The sequence below is a fragment of the Sinohyriopsis cumingii genome, chromosome 17 (assembly GCF_028554795.1).
Source record: "Sinohyriopsis cumingii isolate HCF-2022 chromosome 17, ASM2855479v2, whole genome shotgun sequence".
Taxonomy (NCBI): domain Eukaryota; kingdom Metazoa; phylum Mollusca; class Bivalvia; order Unionida; family Unionidae; genus Sinohyriopsis; species Sinohyriopsis cumingii.
This window is the reverse complement of record NC_142977.1, coordinates 19227916-19239934: the sequence shown is the minus strand read 5'-3', so window position 1 is coordinate 19239934 and position 12019 is coordinate 19227916. Positions and strand designations below refer to the sequence as shown.

Genomic DNA, 12019 nt, shown 5'->3' with positions numbered 1-12019 from the left:
TGTTATAGGAAGGATGAAAACATCTAACAGTTAGATGATCTATCATAAATGGCGTGGTATAGTACATAGGAAATTCCTTAATCCAGCTTTATAAATCTAACTTGTTTGGTGAAAACGTATTTCTTGAATTCAGAATTGTATTTTGAGCGAGTATATTTGAAATTGGTTCCTTAGCTATATATTAACTTCCGAAACATATGTTTGTAACAAGATTCAATGGCTCAATCAGTATGGTATTGGACTGTGACGCTCGCGGTCCAGGATCGAATCCCCATGGCTGACAATTTGTCGGTGGTGCGCATAATTGCGATTTTTATAATAAGGGGGGAACCGCAAAACCCCCCGCTCAGCAAAATTCAACCACAATATTGACCGGTGGTTGGTACATATTTTCGTATCACCCACGGGATTAATTATTGTGGGTGGGATTTTGCTGAGCGTATATGTTTGTACTGTCCTTGCATATATTCATTGTATATATTCATTTCATTGTATATATACATTTCCTTAGTTAAGTTATATGTTTGTGCCGTCCCATGCATAATCTGAGCTCGCTAATACACTCGATAGGGGCTCGTCATTCATAATCTGAGCTCGCGAATACACTCGATAAGGGCTCTTCATTCATTGTATATGTTGTACTATCCTTGAAACATCCCGACGAACTCGCTAAAGACTCGATATTCGAGGTTCTATAGGGATATTTTTTCTTATTTTAAAGATTTATATATTACATAATGAACCATGAAAATATCAATGATGTAATTATTGCTATTAAAAAATTGAAAAAAGATGGAATTAATATATCCGATGAACTAAATCCTGAAAAAATAGTTTCTGATTTTGAGATTTTACAAGAACGTAAAAACCAGGGAACACACACACTATCATCTGAATACAAGCTCATGAAACGGATTCAGGCGGCAATGTTTCAGTCGCTAGCTACCGTAGAAGATAATCAGATGAAGGAATTCGTTCCTCTCTCTGCCGCAGTAGAAAGAATTAGATCGCTGTTATCCCACGAGTACGAGGAAAAGAAAACAATTAGTACTCGCATAAGACTATTAAGAAAAATTATGTTAGCGAGTAACCCCGTTACGTGTGAAACGATCCAAAGTAATAATTCTGGTGAAAATGAAAATGAAAGTTTTGGTAACTGGGGTCCTTGTCAACGCTGACCACGTGTAGATCTTTGATCAGAAATTGATGGGCTAGAATTATGTAAAATGATCAAATTTTCAGAAAAAAAAATAAAAACATATTTCAGAATAATTTTTTTTTGCAAGGCTGATTAATTTGTACCAATCACCATATCAGTAATAAAAAAATATTTTATTTATTTTGAAATATTATTTTTTTTTAAGTTGATCGAATTTAATACAGCAGTAAGTCTGATCTCTGTTACAAATGTTCTTCTAACTGTTAAGAAATCCTCGTGTCCGTGTTTATCAATCTGTGTTTTCAAGTGTATAAAAACACTCACGTGCTGGTACATTACATAATATTTAAGATTTCACATACAGATTTATCACAAGTTCTTCTCCACGTATGTCAATTAAGCGATTAAGGTGGTCTGTGAGCTTAAAATTTATTCGTGTTAACATATTTTTGTGACACCGCAGATACACAGGATTAGTTAGTTCCTGCACGATTAAACTTCCGGGGGAAACTTGTGGTGTAAATGTATATAAAATATATCCTTATTGAGCCTGATTTGATCTTCCGAGATCAATTTGATAGCTGCCATCGACTACGTCACAAACCAGATTGACCACGATTGTCGATGTTATATTAACGATTCCCGGAGATACGTGTCTCCCGCCGCCATGTGGATCATTATCATATCTAAGAACAGTTGCTAGTGGTGCTAGTTTTTTCCACGCATCGAGTATTTTAGGAAAATATTCATCAATGACATCATTGACAGATTTTCTTAATTTATCTGGATTATAATCAAGGAACTTAAACGTTGCAATGTCAGCTTCGGGTATTTTGTATTTGGCTGCGAAGGATTTTTATAATCGCTTGATGACTTAAGAACCATATCTCTAATTCTATTATAGATAACTTCAGAAGAATTAACTATATAATTTAAAACTTCTATGTACCTAATAATATTATCGCGCGCAGATGTCAAATCAGATAAATACTCTTGAAAACTATCACGTAAATTGTTTACCTGTATTTCATGGTCTGAGTTTATTGAAGCAAATATAGAATCAATATTCAAAGCAATAACACGTCCATTAAGATTATAAAAAGGAGCTTTAGTATCATATATAGGATATCCCCTCCCCCCCCCCCCTCCCATTCTGGTTTTACTTCTATGTAATCTAACCAATCTGAATTCATTTTAATATCATGACGAAAACTGTTCTTTGACGTAAAATTACCCCTCGTTGGTTCTGGTGGTCCTTCATACACCGGGGGAATTTCAGGCCAACCTAGTACGGATCTTATCGTGGATTGATAAATATCAACGACGTAATCGGGAGAATGTATTTCAATCGTCGAGGACAGGGTCGGTTCATAAACATTGATTGATATTTTTGCTTCTTTTCCGGTTATTGATTTTATTCTACGCTGAAATTCCTCATTGATTTGTTCGACCTCATAACTGCCAGTTGGTATTCCAACAACAACCCAGTCAGGTGTTCCATCGGGTTTATTTTTATTAGCAAATACAAGCGAATTATTTGCTGGTGTACCATTAAATGATTTTGATCTGATATTTGGCCAGCTGTAATATACCCGTAATTGCGCTAGTGCTATTTCTTTTACTGGAATTGCAGTAGGAAAGTTAACACTAAATTCAGGATTAGACGAACTTACCGAGATCATCGTTATCTTTGGCGGAGTTGTGTTGGTCACGATCTGCTGGAGTAATTCTGTCATTATTAATACTTGTATCTTTAATACCGATACCCTCGTCGTATATTTTAGTCATCATTGAAAACTCGAAATCAGATATAATTCCATCACTAAGACTCGCTGATAACAACGAGGATAATTTCGAGTATGCTACCGTCGCTGTTTGTAATTTTATTATGTAATCGGATAATTTTTCGTTCGTGCAAGTACACATTTTTTTTGCGATGATATTAAGCACACCTGCAATAGTTGTTGCTGCTGAAATACAAATAGTTACAGCTACTGGTGCCATCATTGTCACCGCTGATAATATGACACCGGTTCCAGCAACAACAGCGGATACTGAATAAACAATTACATCAACGATAACTAATCGTCGTCGATATTTTTGTACTTTTACTGTATATTGTTCGACTCGATCTTTTAGCGCCGCCTGCCATTCACGCGCTTGATTGTACCTGTATTGTGCACCGTCCATATATTTTTATGCAGTAACCAATTGAGGTGTTTCAGCTACAAATTCCAAACACCACCAGTAAGATGCTGCGGTTAATTTCTCATCAGCTGCTTCCAGAATAAATATTTCTTCGGTTCCGCTATTTAATATAACAGATACAACCCCGGAAAACCTATCGGTTGAATGACGCCATGGAAACGTTGTAAATATTTCAAATTTTGCAGCACTAAACACAGACAGCCTGTATACGCCAGTTACTGTTGCGGTATATTTGATAGTTTTATTTTGCTGCGACCATGTTGCAAATCCCGATGATACCGTGTATACGATGTTTGTGATATGTCCGGGAGTTATTTCAGCTGCAATTTTAATCAAATTGGTTTTGTTGACGATCTCAGGAATTCCCGCTACGATGTTTTGCTGTGTTTGTTTGATCGTGTCTAGGTTAGTTTTGATATCAACGAGTTTTATGTCAATGGTGTGCGGAGTGCCGAAGAATTCTTCTGCGGTTTTTTGAAAATTTCTTCGAAATCTTGCAAAAGCGCCCACGTGAACATCATACTCGGCCCGCAGCGTGGATAGTTTTCCATCCACGTTGTCGACGTATTTTTTTGTTGCTGCGTCTTCGTCAGATGTTGGATCTCTTAAGACTACTATTTTATTTCCGTTCATGCTGAGTTCACCCGTCATTATGTCGCCGGTGTTTTTCACGCGATTAGCAACGCTTCTTGCAATTTCATTTCTAATTGTTGCAAATGATACACTTGAATCTCTGATTTTGCCGCTGTCAGTAAACACGGGAATATTATCCGTAACTGCACCGAGTACTCGTCGAACTATATCATTCCATCTGATATTACTCATTTTTAGTTTACCATATCGATCTTGAAAAATAACAACCTCATCTGGGTCAACTCCAGCCAGGTTCATGATATCAGCGAGGTCATCTTTAGTCGCATACTTCGACAGATCAACGTCGGATTTTATTTTCTTACTGGTAGAAGATCTTCTTCCGTAAATATCAACCATTATAATAAGACCTGTTGTTTAAAACGCTTTACGCGCAACGAATCGGTTACTTGTGTAATCATGCACAACTTTATGTGGTGGTTTGGATGATTTTGATATAGCGTCGAGTACATTAATTACTTCACGGCCACATATTGGCGGATCTGTCATTGTTTGTGTTGGTAGCGTTGAATACCAAACATTTTTATGAAGTGGTGCAACATACTTGATAAATTCAACGGGTGGAGCTAACCCGTACGAATAAAAATAAACGATTCCACGTGGATCAACCGCGTATGATACCCAATGAGTACCGGGTCCTGAATTCGAGTCTAGATTAATAATACCTGTTTCGAGTTTGTTTGGTTGTTTCGGTAATTGATCTCGCATAAAAACACCTCTAAAGGCGTTTATTTTTAATTTTTTAGCAGCATCAAGTAAATCAAAATTTGATGTTGGAACGTCTAACGTGGAAGCCTTAGACCTCTCCCCCAACGAGATCCTGGCAATCTTAAGCGGCGTCCCTTTTTTTGTATCCATTTCCTGTTGCTTTCTTTAGTGCCATTCCAGCAGCTGTTCCAACAGCACCTAACGCGGCTGCTTTTGCTACGGCTGGAGCAGCAGCAGCTATTAACGATGGAATAGCCGCAAGAAGTGGAAATATACCACCTATTTTAACCATGTCTTTGATGGCGCTCGGAGAAAGATGAAATTGAACTCCAGTTTTTGATTCCAGGGCTTTATTGAAATGTTTAATCTGATTATTTGTCAACGATAATTTGTTTGGACCACCACTAATCTGATCTCGCTTTAGTGATATTTTAGTTCTGCATTTGTTGGCGGTTTTTGATTGAAGCTTTTTTACCTGACCAGGAGTCAGAGTAACATTAACATGACTATACGACATTTTTATATAAATAATATTTTTCTGAATGATTAAAGATTTTCCACTGGTGCATCAACGACTCTCATTCGACCACTACCACCTTCAAGTAACATGGCTTTATCGCTAAGTATGACCGCGATTGCTCTGTAATCAACACCACCACCTGTATTTAATGTTGCTTTGAGATGTATATCAACGACAGATTGTTTTGATAGATCAAGATGTTCTAATGAAAAATAATAAATCGGATATAAAGTTCTGAAATCATGTTGCGATATTTGCAATCCAGTATCAACATTTTGATCACGTCCCATGAATGACATTAAACGATGATATGCACGTCCTATATGATTTTGTTCATAATTTAGTTGTATATTCTCTGTTGGTTCTTGCTGCCCGTTTATCCGTAAGGAAATATCTGTGATACCTAGTTTGTCAAATATCATGTGAGTATGTTCTTGATTACCTAATCGATCATAGTTCTGAAAAGCAATAAAAATATGTCGTGGTGCAGAAACACCCTGTTGTGATGCTATATGCCATGTAAACTGACCGTTAACGTTAGTTTGTATGCTATCCGTGCTTTTTGTTAACCATAACAACAAGAATTTACCACCAGTGTCCATGAAAGAAATTAACTTTTGTTCTTCTGCGATCGTTGGAGTCATTACCGGCATCCACAGTGAAAGTTTCGATAATACTACTTTACCAGCATCACCAGCGGGTCTCCACAGAGCATCATTATCATCACCTTTTCTCACAAGAACAACCGTATGTCTAGCTCCAAAAATAACCTTTCTAACATTTCTACAAAATCCAAAAATATGCGATAGTGGAATTGTACATGAAAAACTTCTATCGGCTCCTAGCAACATTTTTTTGCGCGCTGCAAATGCCAAGTTGAAATCTTGGACAACATTTCTAACCACCGACCTCACATCAGCATCAGCGTTATTGGCAAAATTTCTTGGTCGTCCTATATCATACTGATCGCATTCAGGGTGACCAGTATTATCTTTCACAAACATCACAGTAGGACCTGCTGATCTTGTATAATCATCAGAATATATTGCTAATCCTATTATTGTTGTAGCAACGTCGACATCTTTCTGAATTGATTCAATATTTTTTCCATCGAACATGTAAGTGGCGCTATCAAACAGTGCCATGATCCGGTTGTTGACAAAACCAACTTTTATCGCATCTCCGTAATTAGCATCGTTTGCTCTTACAATTGTACCTTCTACCTCAAGAAAAGCATCAGCGGGTAAAAAATATCTACTTGTGTCATGAACTTGTAGTTCAATTCTTCCACGTTGATTTGGTACTCGTGCGTCATAAGAATAAAACTGATAATCACGTCCCGATTCATCCTTAAGGACGGGTGCTTCCATGTCAAATGCTGTGTCGGATACGCGCTTGAACATTTTATTATAATTATTTTCGTCTAACACGTTGATTACCGCGTTCGGGAAATTCCACTTCCGGATATCAAACTTGGGATATTATTTCCAGATTCACCGAGTCCTTGATCTGCTAACGCTGCTAGTTTTTGATTTGCAGCTTGATTTATTATTTTACTGACATCTGCAGGCATCACCTCAGTACTTGGTAATTTTACTGGTGGTTGTCGTTTTCGTCGCAATAATCGTGCTAGTCTTTCTTTGATCGCCGAGAACGCCTTACCAGCAACATTGACAATTGCACCAGGAGCTTTATCACGAACAATATCAATGGCCTTCATCGATAATTGTTTTGCAACCGGTGCTACTTTTGGAGCTATCCTTGTAAATAATCCCTGAATAACATCACCAAGTCCATCTCCGTAAGTAGCTCTGTAGATTGGTAATCGTGAGTTTACCGCTCTGACCTGTACAGGTTTGCGATGATTATTATGTATGATCATCTTATTTTTATTTACCATTTATTTAACAACTAGTCATCAACAAGTTCATCGATAAGTTCTCGGTAAACTCCGATATCCATGATACCACCTTGAAATAATCGCCGACAAATATCAGCTGCTTCATTAATTATTTCTGGTGAATTATTTCCGGCACGTTTTCCTCCTATGAGAACCTCTAACCGTGACACGTCATTGATGATATTATCAGGACATAAACCAGATCCTGTTTTAGGTTCATCTTGAGGTGTTTTAAATACTGGTGGTTGCATTACCCGAGTAAGTACTTCAGTAATGACCGGGGGTGTGTCAGGTGAGTCACTTCTTCGAAATCCATGTGGTGAATCTACCGGTGTAAATGTCATTTCCGGCGCAGAAATTATATTACGTAAAGGTGGAGGAAGTTTCCGCTGGGAGGGTTGTTCTTGTTTTAGTTGTTCCAGTCTCTCTCTATAAAGTCTTTTTACTTCTCTATCAAGACTTTTGTATTCTGGACCTCTAGCTTGTTTTTTGTTGTAATATACGCGATATATCCATTTAATGAAATTATCATCATTTGTTTTTTCATGACGGGGTTTTAAAATACTAGATTTATCAAATATATTATTTAATATCATCTCAGGTAATTTTTCTCTTTCAGTATTTCTAATATCATCAACAACCCCTTCGTTAAATCTTTCAATTAATTCTAAGTTTTCTCCTGCTGGTTTGGGTTTAGATACATGTTTTTTTTGCACGTCGGCGACTTCAGTACGAAGTTTTCCAATTTCTTCAAGTATTTCCTCACCAACAGGTGGGGGCTGAGCCGCAGCTATATCAGTTGGAAGATCTCGTAAAATCTTCTTTGCCTGTTTAGTTCTTCTTGCTATTTTTTCAGTCTGCGCTGCAGTTTGTTTTGATACCGGAAGAAGATCTTCTTTGATGACAGTTGTAACTTTCTCAGTAGCTGCAATGACGGGTTTAAACAGTTTTTTAGTTTCTTCTTCGTACTCAACTTGAGCTTCTTGCTGCGCTTGCAGATTTTTTCTGAATGAGTCTCTGACACGAAGAAATTTTTTAATTGCTTCTAATCGTTCTCGAGCTATTCTTGCAGTATGAGATTCCGAATGTACCATTTTATTATAACATAATCATTTAATTAATATCAGCAGAAGAGGTTTAAATTTAATTAAAAAGATATCATTCATATAATGAACAACTGTGCGTGGCTGCGTCAAGGAACCACTAACAAATGTGATAAAAAAATGCCGTGGAGAATATTGCAAAGTACATAATTATCTTATAAAGAAAAATCCTCATGCTGGTCTACGAAGTTGTGTTGGATGTAACAACGGCGTTAGAGGATTATATCAGATTTGCAAAAATTGCGGTGGAGATCGATACAGAAGTTTGATGATATATTACAGAAAAAGAAAGAACATAAATCCAAAACCACCATCAGAACTTGAATATTACTTGAAACATAGAACAAATAAAGATGAAACAGATGAGGAGAAACGACAGCGAGAAAGCGTTGAGAAATATTCATCAAACTTGAATTTACATAAATTAATAGCAGCAGATAGGGTACCTACCAACGTTGGTCGTCAAAAAAATAAACAAGAATAAATAAACACGTAGAGTACTTTATTTTTTCAGCTACTATTTCGAACTGGGGTTTCATTGATGGGGTTGGTTTCAACAGAAATAAAACATCTCAAGGAAACGTTTATTTGTAAAAATCTGGACCTTTCTACGAGATGATTTTATTTGTTTGTTTTTATTTTATTTGTCGCAATTCTATGGTCTGTTCACCCTCTCTGCTGCTCTCCTTGTACAAACAGACTGTCTATCTTGGGTGTGTTGTCAATGACATATTGCAGTTGGTTATAAAAAGTATCCTGTTCTAGCGAGGCAGCGGTAAGTTCCATTTCTCGGTATGACTTGGCTGGCGTTCGAACCCACGACCTCATGTGTCAAAGGCAGACACATTAACCACTAGGCAATCGGGGCGGTATAGGCAGTTTTAGAACTCTACCTGGCAATTAATGGAGCGAAAGAACACTTAACGTTGCTGCTGGTAGTACACATTTCACCGAATAAATATTCAGATTATTAAACTCTAAATAACTGTTGATGTTCATATTGCCTATCAATGGAAACATTGACATGAAAAGGTACAAAAGTTTGAAATAACTTTATTGTTATGAAACTTACGTTTAGGCTCTTACAAAAAGCAACAAGGAAAGAGTGAAGACAACAAGCTTTGTAAAACTTAACAAATAATTTATTTCCCTAGAAACACAAGGTAAAACTGAGAATAAGAACTTACGGTTTTATGAATCAAATCCAAAAATAATCAAAGAATACAGAAAGAATTAAAACATAAAAGTCCTAGAAATAAAAGGTTCCAATGAAACTGGGTTCGAATCCCGATGAAATTCAGAATGGAAAGCGATGACGTATAATGTGGTCAGCGTCGTACTGAGGTGTCAACAGTTCTCTGAGAATCACAGAAAATATTATTCCAGTGTTTGAATTCTGTGCAAATTTTGAAAAATGTCTTTGTCCAAGAATTAATTTAGAGCACAACTATTTCCAGTGAAAAATAATTTCTTGGAATCCAAATAATTTGCAGAAAACAAAATAATTAGCCCCAAAACTGGTCACAACATAAAACACCTGGACATCTCCAGTGTTAAGGCACATAATGACTATTCTTTTTCAAAACATCAATAATAAATCTAGCTACGTCGCAAAACAGATACCAGGATGCAGGTTAGTCATCCAGACAAACCTAATTGATACATGTTATTTGTCACGTATACCAGTTATGGCCTCGACTTCGCTTTAGGGATCTTACTGTGAGAAAAAAATTAAAAAAAAAAAAAAAAAAAAAAAAAAAAAAACCTTGCTCATTTTAACTCTCACTGATTTCTGAATCAAGATCAGGAACTAGGTCAGCCTTAGATGCAAAGTTTCTATTATTAGTATTTACGATAAACAGGCATGTCAAACTGAACCTAATTTCCGGAAAATGAATTTCTGGAAAATGTCAAATCCAGTAAATAAAGTTACATTACAATAGCATATAACTAACTGGTTCCATTTTACCTTGTTATCAGTGATTTTTTTATTTTAATAGTGGTATTTCGATGCATATTGGCTTCGATGTCGTATACGTCTAAACCTAAGAGTCCTTTGGGACCTAGTCATCAAAATTGTTTGCCTTTACCGATCACTTCCGTCTCATTTCTGTCCACGTGGGGTCGAATGTCGGGCTCAGCCAATGAGAGCATCTAAGAACTTGCAACTAACTTCTCTTGGATCGGTAGTTCTTATGTAATTTCCCGGAATCTACAGCAAAAGTTAAACTGACTATCAGGAATAGCCTAGCATGCGCTGAAATTTGGCAATAAACCCAACCCATCAGCAACTTCCTAGAAACGACTTGGATAGGCAGGATCGATTGGTCTCCTTTCTGGTACTTTCTAGTACAACGAAACGGGATCAGCTTGCACGTCTTCTAACGTCAACTTGACACACATTGCACCTTATATTAAAAGGCTACAAATAAACCCAGTGATGCGATTGTTAAAGGAAAGTGGATGTTTCACCGGCCAAATACAACTGCGTTTCCTTATCTTTATGAGCGGTACCTCATCATCACATATAGCAAAACATTCATTGATTTTGTAACTCCTGTTTCTTAAAGAAATGGAATGTACAGGAGGCTTCAATATTTATGGTTTCTAGCGTTTCCTAATAAACGAAAAACAACAATATTGGTCACAGATTTGCTCTCGGAAGTGTTTGGAGGTAACTATCAATACTGCAAATGTTATCGCGTAGCTTAGCCTCGCTCTTTTCCAATGGATCATATACATACAGTAATAAATTCAAAAGTGTGTCTATATGGAATTTGTATGGCCGTGTTTAACTATATACGCTCTGAGCCTGAGGATCACTGAAACGTAACTAATAGCCTAGACGATTCGTTAATATCTTGCGTAAGGAATTCATTTAAGCATGTCAGTGGCTTGGATAATCAGTTGTCGGTTGTTTTGTTTACTGCATTCTGCTGGAACGTGTACTTGCGGTAACGCTAGGATATAACTGAGCATAATTATAGGTAAGTGAACCAATGCTGTAGATTGTTGTTGTTGTTGTTGTTGTTTTTGTGGGGTTTAACGCCATTTTTCAGCAAAAGATAGGCTATGTATGGCGGCCAGTATTAATGGTGGAGGAAGAACCTGGGAAGAACCACCGACCCACGAGAAGCTACTGGCAAACTTTCTCACATACCCACATTGGCCGAATCCTAGACTCGAACCCACGCAGACAGAAGGGGCCCCGAGTGGCCGAGTGGTCTAAAGCGCTCTTCGTTACGGATCGCTGCCATCTCACCTCTTTCTGCGTGGGTTCGAGTCTCGGATTCAGCCAATGTGGGTATGTGAGAAAGCTTGCCAGTAGCTTCTCGTGGGTCGGTGGTTCTTTCTGGGGTTTTCCCGGGTTCTTCCTCCACCATTAATACTGACCGCCATGTATAGCCTATCGTGTGCTGAAAAATGGCGTTAAACCCTACAACAACAACAACAACAACGCAGACAGAGGTGAGAAGACAGTGATCCGTAACGGAGAGCGCTTTAGACCACTCGGCCACTCGGGGCCCCAATGCTGTAGATATGTACCTTTCAAAAAGACAGATCTATACATTTGTCCTTATATAATTGTACGTCAGTATGTAAATGAGGATTGTTTGAAGATGCACACCAATAGTTCATTCGGTTTTATGAACTATAGAAAGCTCGATGGTTGAGAAATCTATCTTGTACGAGGAACATTTATCGCCGCATTAAAACTTGCAACATATGTCGGAAAGGTTTACCTATTATGTTTACCTTTGCCTCACAAA

At 37.5% G+C, this 12019-nt stretch overlaps 1 protein-coding gene across 4 annotated transcripts in view; it reads left to right on the top strand.

The window, feature by feature from the left end:
* The window catches only part of LOC149777862 (indolethylamine N-methyltransferase-like), a 57635-nt gene that overhangs the window by 15589 nt on the left and 30027 nt on the right, over positions 1-12019 (top strand). The window contains exon 1 of one of the 4 annotated variants that reach the window (XM_089938966.1): positions 8932-9024. The exons of 1 other annotated variant lie outside the window; for it this stretch is intronic. The gene's annotated coding sequence lies outside the window, so the exon portion shown is untranslated. Of the gene's footprint in view, positions 1-8931; positions 9025-11041; positions 11237-12019 lie in introns of those variants that run through there. 2 more of the 4 variants (XM_089938967.1, XM_089938963.1) reach the window with 2 other exon arrangements.